The following is a 12,092-nucleotide window of genomic DNA, read 5'->3' as shown; positions in this document are numbered from 1 at the left end:
GCTCCAGAAGTGACCAGAGGAGAGGGGCAGAGGCCTCTTATGCTCCACAAGCATGAAGTGAACTGCTGTGATTTCAACAGAAAAAGCCCTGCACCCTCCCTCCCCAGCGGATGTGGTGCTGACAGTCAATAAACGCACTTTTAGCCTTCATTCTTTACAAATTTTTTTGGCAGTAGTTCAGTCCCAGTAAATTACAGTAAGTCCAGTCATGACTGCCTGTCATGCCCATTCACTCCCCAGACACACCAGGTTTTAATGGCTGAGCATCTCAGTGTATCAGCAGTGCAATTATTTTGGGTAAGCATCCCCACAATAATTACCAGGCATACTTTCAGCATGTCCTTCAGATTACAGTGATATATAATTATCCTCCACACAATCAGCTCTACTGCTAAGGATCTCTGAACCGAAAGAAACAGATATAAACGAAGAGCCTGAATTCAGCTACTCTGGTAAAACAAACCCAGCAATGCCAAGAATTAATGTTTCTCCAACAGGGAATTAAGATGGCTGCAGGAAGGATGCAGAACAGACTCTGCAGTTAAGCCATTTTTAAGAAGGTTTAAAGACTGATTCCTGAGGAACACACACTACAAGTGATTCAAAGCCCTTGAGTTCTCAGCTGACAAGAGTAGGATACCTTGTATTATGTATGTTGGAGATACAGCAAGGGCACACAAAGTGTTGAATTACACAGAGACCCACCAACCAGCTCTGGAACTACCAGGAACCCCTGGAGTTTGGTAAGAACAGGGGAACTAGAAGGCAAAATGTTGCCCACAACTTCGTGGCATCCATGTGACCTCCAAAGTGTAATTATTAGATAGCTAAGGAGACACACAGAAAACAGAACAGTTCAGAGTTGGCAAAGGAAACCTCAGTGCTCCCCCTCCACAGCCCTGCCACGTCCAGGCCTTGCAAAATCCTTAGGCCAGCAGAAACCAGAACCTACCTTGGGTTTGTGGGACATATGGAGCCAGAAGCTTTGCTCTCTTCTTCTCATACCCCTTCTGTGTGATGTCCCCTGAAATGAAGGAAAGAAAACTCATTTAACCATATCCTCACTTTTCAATTTGAGGTCTGTTTGCTTTTCTTTTCACTGACAGGAAGGTTTTAACCTGAGCAGAACAAAGCACTTGCTGAAGAAAACCTGAAACCAAATAAATGTGAGTACATTATGATTTCAAAGCCTTCATATTGCAGAACTTCTGTACTTTCCCTTGGGACCAGAGATACAAACTACACACTATTTAAATGCAATAATTTGAATCAGAACAGCTATCTAATGGAATATCAAAGCCATGAAAACCTAAATAGGGAAACTCAGGAGTGCATGAAAATATTCTGCAACCACAAAGCCAACCCAGGCTAACAAAATGGAATCATTCCCAAACAACAGGGCAAAGGGAAAGTGCAAATTCAAAGCCTTGTCTTAAACTAATCAAATTGAGAACAGCTTTTAGCAAATAAAGTGAGCTCACTGCAGAAGCTGTTTAGGGCACCTCTGAAAACTGAGGCAAGGATGAACAGAGTCAGGTTCTCGGCTGCTGCCCAACAAGCACACCCTGTGATCCAGAAAATCAGACTTAAACAAGTTTATTTGATATTTAGTGAAAGTAAGCAAGGGTTATGGTTATTGGGTTGGGTTTTTTTTCACCTGGCAGTAGCTGTAATTCCACTGTTGCCTACTGGTAGAATCAGGCAGAAGATGCTTGAGCTCCACAGAAGAACTCCAGAAGAGAATAAGTATCAGTAAACTTTTCCCTTTTTTAAAAAACTAATCTGTCTGATCCTGGAGATGGACCATCTGTCTTTTGTCTTAATTTCTTACATGACATCAGAACCACAAGAAAGTCTGAGACCTTGAAGGGATTTAAACAAAAAGCCCTGCAGCATTTCAAGCCTTTGGTCGCCTGACCTGCCCTTGTAACCTCTTATCTCTGGGGGCCGGAAGATTGGAAGCGATCAAACACACAGTCATAAGAAAACAGAACTATTTGGTATTTACTTCTCCAGCTAAAATTAATCCCATATTTGTATGACCACAAGAAAACTAGTGATGGCAAAGAGCACGTTTCCTCTGCTGTGACTATTGAAGGCAACAGAGCATTAGACACTGAGCAGCACCAGCCGCGGCACTTGCCGCCTTCTGCATCCTCCTGCCAGACACTCCAGCCTGATCTGGACCACATCAGAAAAGGTGATTAAAGGGTTTAGGCTCTAAGCCTCCCAACACGACCAGCAACTCTGCTAAAACATTCCAGCTAACTGGCCATTTTGGTTACAAAGGAGATTTTGCAGCACAGTCAAATGTCCTTGTCACCTGGAATGCCTGCACGAGGAGCTTAGGAGCTGCAACGGGTACTTGCTCTGCTCTGCATCTGCAAACACAGTTTTATCTCCCTCCTCTCACACTATGTTTGAGTCAGGCCCCGACACGTCCAAACAAACCCAGCAACTGAAAATTAGAATGTCCACGAAGCCCTGAAATGCCAAGCAAAGCAGTAATTTGAATGCCTGCCTGCAACACAGTTCCACTAATCCGGTGCACAAGGAAGGGATCCTGCCAGAGTCAGAAAATCACCCCTCCAAGAAAGAGCTACACCCAAAACATATGCCAAAAGGATAATGTTTTGATCGATTATAGGAGCTCCAAAATGCACCAGCTCTTCCAAGATCTGCCTCTCCATGTTCAGAGGCAGTTTGAATCCCCCACTTTTTGTTCCTTTCTCTACCTGCCACTCCAGGAGAAACAAACCTGCTCAGAAAGGGGAGGGATTCCTCCTGAGAAGCCAACCCATGGATCTGCTTGTAGCTTGTTATTTGGTGATTAATTTCTCCACACGATTTAATTGGACTCTTGACACTGGTGGTTACATGCTACATAGAATGAAACATTTGCCACAGAGAGTTGCTGGAATTCCTAAGAAGCAAACACCAACACACTCAGTTTAACTACAAGTAGCATCACATTCTGCTTTACGCACTGGGAGGCAAAGAATTCTCTCTAATCACTTGCTCCACACCAACATCCTACCAATAAAACAAACCTATCCTCACAGGAATGTGCCAGATCCTTCACAGATTCACATTTGGCAACCTGAGGTTGAGGTGAGATTGCTGAAAAACAAGCAGGCAACTCAGGCCAAAACACTCTTTGCAACCTTAACGACCACAGGCTCCAGATCATCTATATTATTGCTTGAAAAAAGGATTCCCTGAGCATCAGCCAACAAAAAATAACAAGCCTAATGTTATTTGGCAAGAGCAGGACAGTTCCAACTTGCAAAATTCACAAAACTGAAATAAGGGTGATAAATTCCTGGAACTTGCCTGCAGCACTGTGACTTCCCAGTTGTGTCTGCTGAATTTCCAAGTAGAGTTTGTTAAAAAAACTAAAATAAAAATCAACCATTATTTTGACAAACAGGTTGACAGTCTCAAGCACCTGCCTACAGGATTAGAAACAGTAACACATTTTTGGACTAGCCCTGCTGAAGGACAGCAAGGACAGAAAACATTGGAATAAACAGATAATCAAGAGTTCTTTATTTGAGGAAACAACCCATGGTAGAAACAGAATCCAATTAACTGAAATGAAACTCCAGCAAGACAAAGGGACTAAGACTCTCAGGAGAAGAACCCTTGTGTGGAGGCAGAGGTGACAGGTGTCAAGTCTTCCCAATAAAACCATGATCCAGTGACCACAACCACAGGAGTTCAGCCCAAATTGTCATCTCAAGTCTTGGAACCAAGTGTCCCTGTAACAGGCTGCACAAGTTGAACCAATTTATTGTATAAAGCCTCTTCTCTCTGGTCATGCATAGCCCAGATTTGGTACCAATCAACTGAGACAGAAACCAAAGATCCACTAAGAGGGAACTTTTCTTTCACTCTATTCCCTTTCTGCTGATCTACAGGAAATGGCAATGGCCAGACCTGACCAGAAAGGCAGACTTCCTCCCTGAATATAATAAATTACAGCAACAGGAAGAGAACCAAGACAATAGGACTCCAATCTCAAGAACCATTCACTCCTACTACATGTAACTGGTAAATCATCAGCCCCACTTCCATAAATTCAACACTCTGTGACACTTGGTGTGCTAAATCCTCCCAGCTAGCTGCAAAAACCACCAAGAACCACAACCCCTCTCTGCAGAGATGCAAGACACAGCACTACAAAGCAAGCATTAGCAAAACAAATGAGAGCTGACAATTTAGCTTTAAAATGGTGCTGGTGTTTGTTCATTCCTAGGAAAGAAATGACAAACAAAAACACTTACTGCTGAGACATTCTTTTGGCCCTCTCCCAGCTACAACTGTTTCTGTTCAGTTGTAGTTTATCTATATCCTGAGCCAGTTGTGGCTCTGTCTCCACAGGCCTAGGAGGCCCCGGGAAGGATTCTTGTCAGAAGAAAGCAAAGCTTCAGTTTCTATCCAGCCAAGACCCTTCTCTCCATCTGCAACCACTGGACTCTTGTTTATTGTGATCTTCCCTAGTGTCTCGAGGAGTCTTTGGGGGATTTTTTATGGTGGTTTTGTTTTGTTTTGTTTTAAAAACAGGACGCAAGAGAGTGAGTGAAGTTGCTGATGCAGGGGGAACAGGTTCTCCATCCTCGACAGCTCAGCTGCAGTGACAGGAGCCACCAGCTCAGGCCCAGTGACGGAGTCACCATCCCTGGAAGTGTTTAAAAGAAATTTAGATACTGTGCTTTGTGACATGATTTAAGCACTGAACGGGTAAACTAGGTTATGGTAGGGGGATTTAGGCTATGGATGGGCTTGATGATCTTCAAGGTCCCTTCCAACCTGGATGATTCTATGATTCTTTGTCTTCACCTTCTCCAGATAAGCAGTACTGGGAGAGAGAGAGAAAACACAGCCCACCACCACCCTGAGAATCCACTCCATCAGCCCCACTCTGGGTGCCTCCCTCTGCTCCCCAGACTCTCAGGTTTTCCATCCCAAGCCCTGCAAAGCTCTGCCACCTCCTGCACTACTCACAAAGGTTAACTCATCCCAACGCATGAGAAATTTTCTCCTGTGGAGCCACCAGCTCAGTTCTGTTCATCTGCAGAGCATCTGCTGGACCAGCCCCTGAGAGCTTCCAAGAACAGGTTCTGTGGCAGGAGAGCAGCTCTGGGACTGCATTGCTCCAGTAATCCCTCATCTCACCATCCATCACTGCACTGTTCCCCTCCTTCAACCCTCTCCTCCCCTCATTTCATCTGTTCGTTCTTCTGACAATTTTAAGGGAAGAAGTTAAAGAAATCTTACTTTTCAAGACACAGTGGGCCTTGCAAATACTCAACAGTTGCCCTTCAGTGAGTTCAGAGTAGGAAATAACTCTTTATTTATGGTTTGCAGCAGAAACAAGACAGGTTCAACACTTTTTCCTCACTTGGAATGCCTGGGCAATAATCCTGACTGCAGACACCTCCATGATGAATCCTGCTGGTTTGTGATGAAACAAGTGAACATTTGAGAAACAGAATTCCCTAGGAAAATGCAAAAAGTATGGTTCTCCCAACTTCTTGAGAGGAAATCAGACCTGATCCTCACCATGCAAATCCAGTCTGGATGTTCTGACCCTTGGTAGTGCAAGAGAAAAGATGAGCTCAACACTGAGAGAAGCAGAGGTTTGGGCTTTGCCAGGGCAGAGAGAAGCCCAGTGAACCCCAAGTGATCAGCCTGGATGTTCCACCTCTATTCAAATCATGCAAGAGAGAAGCCTGAAGCTCCAGGAGCCTCACCACCCTGTGACGCCAGGCTGCTTTTCAGCAATTAAGAGTTGATGATCTATTCCACACTGGTGCTCAATCAGTGCAAGGTGGTAACACCAGCTAATCCTGCTACGCTCAGACAATACTCCTCTTTCAACATCCTTGCTCCCCTTCCCCCCATGGAATGAGAACACTGAATCATTTACTGTCTAACAAAACCATAATTACTACAGTGGAGAAATTAAGGAAAATGATCACGTAGTGCACAGCATCTCCCCAACAAAGCCTCCAAACACTTGACTGTATCAAGCAAAAGATTCAAATCTGAAAGCAGTTTGTTTGCATTGTTAAAAAATACTTGTATGCTTTAAAAAAAAAAAGTCAGTTTCTAGCAGTTTATGAGAACAGAGAATCCTGGAAATTACCCCAAAACACAGATAGCTACTCTCTTTATTTAACAGCAAATACTGTAACAAGATAATAACAAAAATAAGGAAATAAATTCCATTATCACCACTGCATCTGCTTTCCAGGTCTCACCCCTATAAACGACCTTGATGACTCTGCCTTCCTTGCCTCCTGCCCTGCTTGATCCCCAGGCACACATGACAGGCAATGTCTCCCTGTAGTTTTATCATCTCCAGCTCACTGCAAGAATACAACAGAAAGCCTGATTCTGCAGAGCTTGATTTTTGGATTTCCTGTCCTTGACCAGGGAAGATACCAGACTGGAGATGCTGAAACCCACAAATGTAGCTGAAAAAAATCATCATGCTCTTTTGCTGCTGCCACTTCCAGATAAGGTGTCTCAAGTGTGTTGGGTGGCACGTCTGGGAAGCCCAAAATGAGTCAGGTTTGCACTTCAGCACTTGAGACTGTCTCAGGTATGGCTGAGGCAGAAAACAGGTATCAAACCAATCAGTTCAACACTTCAGGAAGAACTGCTGTCACCACTCAGTTATTTTGCAGCTACATATCTTTTCTCCTCCATTTCCCAGCAACTTCTGGACACCCCCACCCCTGATGGTTCTACCAAGGCTTAAAGCTTGGACAACCTCAATCCCAGGCTTCAGCAACACACGAGACACACTTAAACCCTTCTTCTAAGGTTGCATTTTCCAACAGACTATACCTGTTAAATGGTCTTGCCCTCCCAACACTCTTTGGCTATAACTTCAGCACAAAAACTATGTTTGAAACAAGTTTAGACAATTGCCTCTTTCTGTTTGAGGCCAAATGATGATGCAGCTTCAAAGATTCCCTCCTCCTTCCTTCTGGTGAAGCTGTATATCAGGTTTCCTCCTTGATGACAATACCAAGGTTTGCAAACTACACAGTCTTCCAGAAAAAAAGCCACTACTTTCTTGAAAGAAATAAAAGCCTTACTCACCCCATATGTCATCCCCTCCAAATAAACCCCAAAACCAAACAGTAAGAAAACCAAACAGAACAGGTTTGTGCTTTGCAGTTTCCCTGTAACAGCACCATTCTATTCCCATTAAGAACATGAATAGGCCACTGAAAAAACCAGCAAGACTTACAAAGCTGTGTTTGTTAAGCACAAGCATTATTATACTGCTACAGTTTCAGTACTAGAAGTTTCACAGACAGATCAGGTCCAGATTAATTTATATACACAGTACAAGTCCACTTGGCTCCAGCACTGTGGGGACTCTGTTCCACAGCTTCAAAAATCTTTTCTAAAAGCTTACAAATGTTGCTTCACCAAATTCAAACCGTTCTAATCTCCACATTTATCACTTCAAAAGAATGCAGCTGAAGGTTAGGTCTTTGTGGCATGGCCTTCCCTGCATCCAGGGGCACTGCCAAGCTGCAGAGGGCTGGCTCTGTGTCATTTCAGGTCACAAGGTGAACTTCACCACAAGTCACTAACCATGTGCCTGAAGTCTTTTTATTGCTTTTGTTGTTTTACCTTTAAATAATAAATCCAACTACTGAATGATGCTGAAGAATCCCTTTCCTTACAGCAGCATTTCAGAGTTCCAGATGATCCCCTGTCCTCGACTGACCCCTCTGGGCCCGTGTGTTACGGGCAGTAATTGCAGATGCCAGATGTGATGCAGCAAACTGGGTGAGCTGACAGAGCTCAGCTTTGTGTGTGTGAGCAGGGGGTGACCAAGGAAGAGGAGGTGTCACCAGACCAACTTCAGCTGAAGACTTTTCCTTCCCCATAAAGACAACCTATGGTAACTTCTCATTCTCACGAGGGCCAAATGGCACTTCCCAGGGTCAGCAAAACAAGTCCTCAAAGGCACTGAAAGGTGCTTGGAAGCAAAGTCCTGGAAAGAAGAGCCTCTCAGAGACGCTGTTGATGCCTCTCATCCCAGCAGAAATGAGAACATTCCTACACGTGGCTGTGAGTGGTTTACAAAAGGATCCACCAAGTACTTGGACACCCACAGCTCAAATCACACGCGGGTCACATCTACCTTGACAAAAGGCAAAGAGGTTGTGGGAAACTGTTCTTTTCTTCCCCACATAAGCCTAAACTTTTTGAAAAAGTTATAAAAACTCTTCAAGATAACCCCTTAAAACTATCACTACGTTTTGTTAGCCCTGATAACCCCACTAAACACAGGCTCTGTTCCCTGCCTCTAACTAACACCTGCAAAATACAGTCACTGGAGTTTACTTTCCACAAGATATTATGCTGCAAAGTGCAGTCATATAAATTTTACATGTTACCCATAAAACCAGCACATGCACATAAATAGCTTAATCCCACATACAAATAATAAATCTTGCATGTAACCCCATCCTGGGAAGAAAAAAAAGTATCTTTTAAATAGACTTTTTTTTTTTTAAATAAACTTGTCACGGGGAAAAAATGCAACTTCCATTCTGAATGCTACAAAGGGCACCAAACCAAGGCTTTGTCACAAAGAGAATTTTACAAAATCTATTCAGGAGAAAGGTTTTCATTTATTTTTATTACACAGTCAATGAGAAGAACGTGAGTTTAGATGTAGGGGCACTTAACAGTGTTTATAATTCCAGTCCTGCATCAGAACAGTGTATAAGGAGAGACAGAAAGTGTCACACACGTACACCAGCAGCAGCTGGAGATGAGTAAAGCAAGACAACTCACAATTAAATAACCCCAAATGAAGCAATTCTGCCCTGATAACACTCCTTTCTGACTAACCTCCTGCTCACAGACACTAGCAGAAATTCTCAGCTATTTAAGCCCTTCACCACCAGACTGAAACCAAAAGTTTCCCAGGAAATGACTAAACTTTGCGCCAGACTAAGAACCCAGTGATTCAGCAGTTGTTCAGGAGGTAGGAACACCACTGCCTTCCTGAAGGTAGAAACTGAATTATTAGCCCAGCGAGTGGTGATAACCTTCTCCTGGGAGTTGCCCATCCAGCCCAGCTCCAGATGACACACACATCAACTCTGCCCGTTCTAAACAGTTTGCACTTTCTCCACCAGACAAACTGGCGTGGACGGATGATTTTCCCAATCAAACCTGTTCTTGGCACAGGAATAAAACTCAAGAGACAGCAGCAAGTGACCAAGGAGAGCTCAGGTTCCTGCAGCAGAACACTGCAGGCTCACACAGGTAGCCACCCACAATTCAGAGGCAAAATGACCCCTTCCCTTGGGTTTACCATAAACTGCAGGGAACACCACCCAGGGAGTCCAGGCTGGGAGTTCTGGGGACTGATCCCAGGCAGATCTAGGGAGGTTTCACCCATCACAGGTCCCAGCCTGAGGGACTCAACAAAACCAGACAGTCCCTGGTGTTTATTCTGCACCCTCACTTCCAGGGCCTTTGCTGGAGCTGTTCTCAGCTCTCTGGCAAAAACCTGATCATACTTTTGCAGCCTTTTCTTCAGCAGCCAAGGTGGCCATACAAAAACGTCAGAATATTCCCAGAGTGGATCTGCCTGGGATGAGATTCAAACAGAGGTCCCTGTGGGGTTTGATCCTGTGTGCAGCTCCAGCCCCATCACGGCTCCTGGATGCCAATATTTAGTCATTCTCTTCAAAACAGGCTTCATTTTTTCTGGCAGAAGCCAAACTGCCACAGGTACTCCTTGCTGATAATTCTCCTCCAAATCTGACCCCAGAGCAACCCCTTGCCAAGCCATCCCAAAAAGCAGTTTGAATGCACAACACAAGTCAGTCCAACTGTACCCGAAGTTACTTTTTGTAATTAAATTCTAGATTCTTGAATAAGATGCCAGGATGGGAGAAGAAAGAAGAACAATTACTCCCCTATCTATTGATCAAACAGGGTGCTTCTCGCTTTCAGGTATGGAAATGCAACTCTGACCTTTCCTGAACACAGAGCACTAAGCTGGGAAGTGTGTGGAGCTGCACAGGAGCACAATAATTACGTGTTTCCAGATGGGAAAATGCTATTCCAAATCCTAGTGCTATTAGCTCGATGACTATTCATGATGAAACAAAGATAGGTATCTTGATGAAAGTATCAGCACTTAAAAGGATCACTCCCCAAAAAAACCCCAAAAATTAAAAATCAATGGCAACAATGACTTTTTCAAACCTAAAAAGGGGGGGCATCTATCACGACAGGTTTTCCCACACGCCTCCCACCTTGCCTTTTCCAAAGAGGAAGTGCCAAGTCTGGATTCGTAAGGATGTCACTCCCATTCCACGGGGAAAAAAAAGCAGCAAGGAAAATGAAGATTGCTCCAGAGAGAAAAAAAAAAAAGTGGTTTTTTTTTTTCCCAAAGCACTGAAATCTGAACCACCAACCACAGTCATTTTACAGCGTGAGCAAGCTTACTCCAGAATAAGTACTATTAAAACGTATTAGTCACCATGGTAGGATTCCCCTACTTATAGTTAAAGCAATACAATTATTAATCTTTTACTCAGCCTCAAATTAGTGAGTAACACCAGTAATTTGACTGGAGGAAACTCCCACCAAATTCCAGAGCGTACCTGACAAAAAGACAGGAGGCAGACTCACGGAGCACCTTCAAAACTGTTACTGGTTTTGCTGTTCATTTCAGCCTGACTAGTGGGAACCCAGGGACCTTGTTAAATAACCTTAAATCTGCTCTGCACACAGTAGTTTAAAATAACCCCAGCACCATCCCAAACACAGTGCTACAAAATCAAAGTTAAATTCAGGTGAATGGGAGGCTGCCCCACGGAGCAATCCTTGCTGCACAGGAGCCTCTACAGGCTCCTTCAGGAGAGACCAGGCCATCTTTTCTGGACTGAAGAGTATGACCCATTCAAGCTGGTTACAAGCTTGGGAAACCAGATTTAAATAGAAAGAGCAGAAGAAAAATGCACTGTACAGGATGACACAAGCAGCAGATCTTGGGCTGCGAGCTCAGTACGGGCTGTGTTCAGCTTTCAGTTCTGTTTACATCAGCAACCATGGCTTCTTGAGGAATGTCACTGCTAAGGAAACCATGTTGGCATGTGACCAGCAAGCCTCAGAAAACCCATTATTCTGTCAGCTGCAATGCTCTTTACAAGAAAGATCATGCAAGGAACGACTTCTGTTCGGGGCTCTTTCAGCATGCTAAAGAGGAGTCAAAGTCTGCTGCAGCAGCACTTTGTTTTGAGGCTAGGTAGCAGGATGTGGCAAGATCCTCCCTAAGTGAAAGCCTTTCAGCTACCTGGAAGATCAAAATAATGGGCAAAAAGTACCAGAGCAGCAGCAACCATGAGAACCCTCAGAGCACAGCTCAACAACCCAGCTGCACGCTGCAAATCCACCACAAAGCTACTGAACTTTGCTACTCCCATGGAAAAATCCACACCTCTCCCAGCACAGCCATTCCTCCTCATTAACAGCTCTTGAAAGAAAACAGCATTCCAGTTTTGGCAGAAGTGGCCCTCGCTCTGCCTTGCCTTTAAGCAGAAAAAACATGCTATTATTGTCAAGAGAAGGAATGGTCGACCTCAATTTGCTGGCCTCATTATGCAGGATGTCTCAATACCAGGCAGGTATCTCTTTGTTCCAAAACAGCAAGACCCCAATACGTGGATTCTTCTTGCCTTGCATCAATATGTCACCACCTTCATAATTTATTTTCACTAAACTGTGAGGAAAATTATCCTTTCTACACTGACATATTGAACCTAAACAAAGAGGCTTAAAAGTAAGAAATACCTTATTCAACAAGCTATCTCCAAAGCCACAATTACTACTTAGAGTGAATTTTCCTACTGTGGCCTCTCTGAGGGTGCAACATCTCCTTTTCCAATTTAAATAAACTGGATTCTCAAATGTCTTACTTGTAGAGGGAAGGAAGTGTGTAGAAATCAGTAGGATTACCTAAGAGCACATAGTCAGCAACTTGACAAGAGAAAAAGAACGCAAACAAAATGAACAAAAGCCCTTACAAAAAT

General features: G+C 43.9%; 1 protein-coding gene across 1 annotated transcript in view; it reads right to left on the bottom strand.

Moving 5' to 3' along the window:
- The window catches only part of DIP2B (DIP2 disco-interacting protein 2 homolog B (Drosophila)), a 38,654-nt gene extending 37,635 nt beyond the window's left edge, over window positions 1–1,019 (bottom strand). Inside the window, exon 1 of the mRNA XM_009994068.1 lies at window positions 953–1,019. The gene's annotated coding sequence lies outside the window, so the exon portion shown is untranslated. The remainder of the gene's footprint in view (window positions 1–952) is intronic.
- Window positions 1,020–12,092: the final 11,073 nt, after the last annotated feature.

This window comes from Chaetura pelagica, unplaced genomic scaffold (assembly GCF_000747805.2).
Source record: "Chaetura pelagica isolate M959 unplaced genomic scaffold, ChaPel_1.0 scaffold743, whole genome shotgun sequence".
Taxonomy (NCBI): Eukaryota; Metazoa; Chordata; class Aves; order Apodiformes; family Apodidae; genus Chaetura; species Chaetura pelagica.
This window is presented reverse-complemented; position numbering and strand designations above follow the sequence as displayed.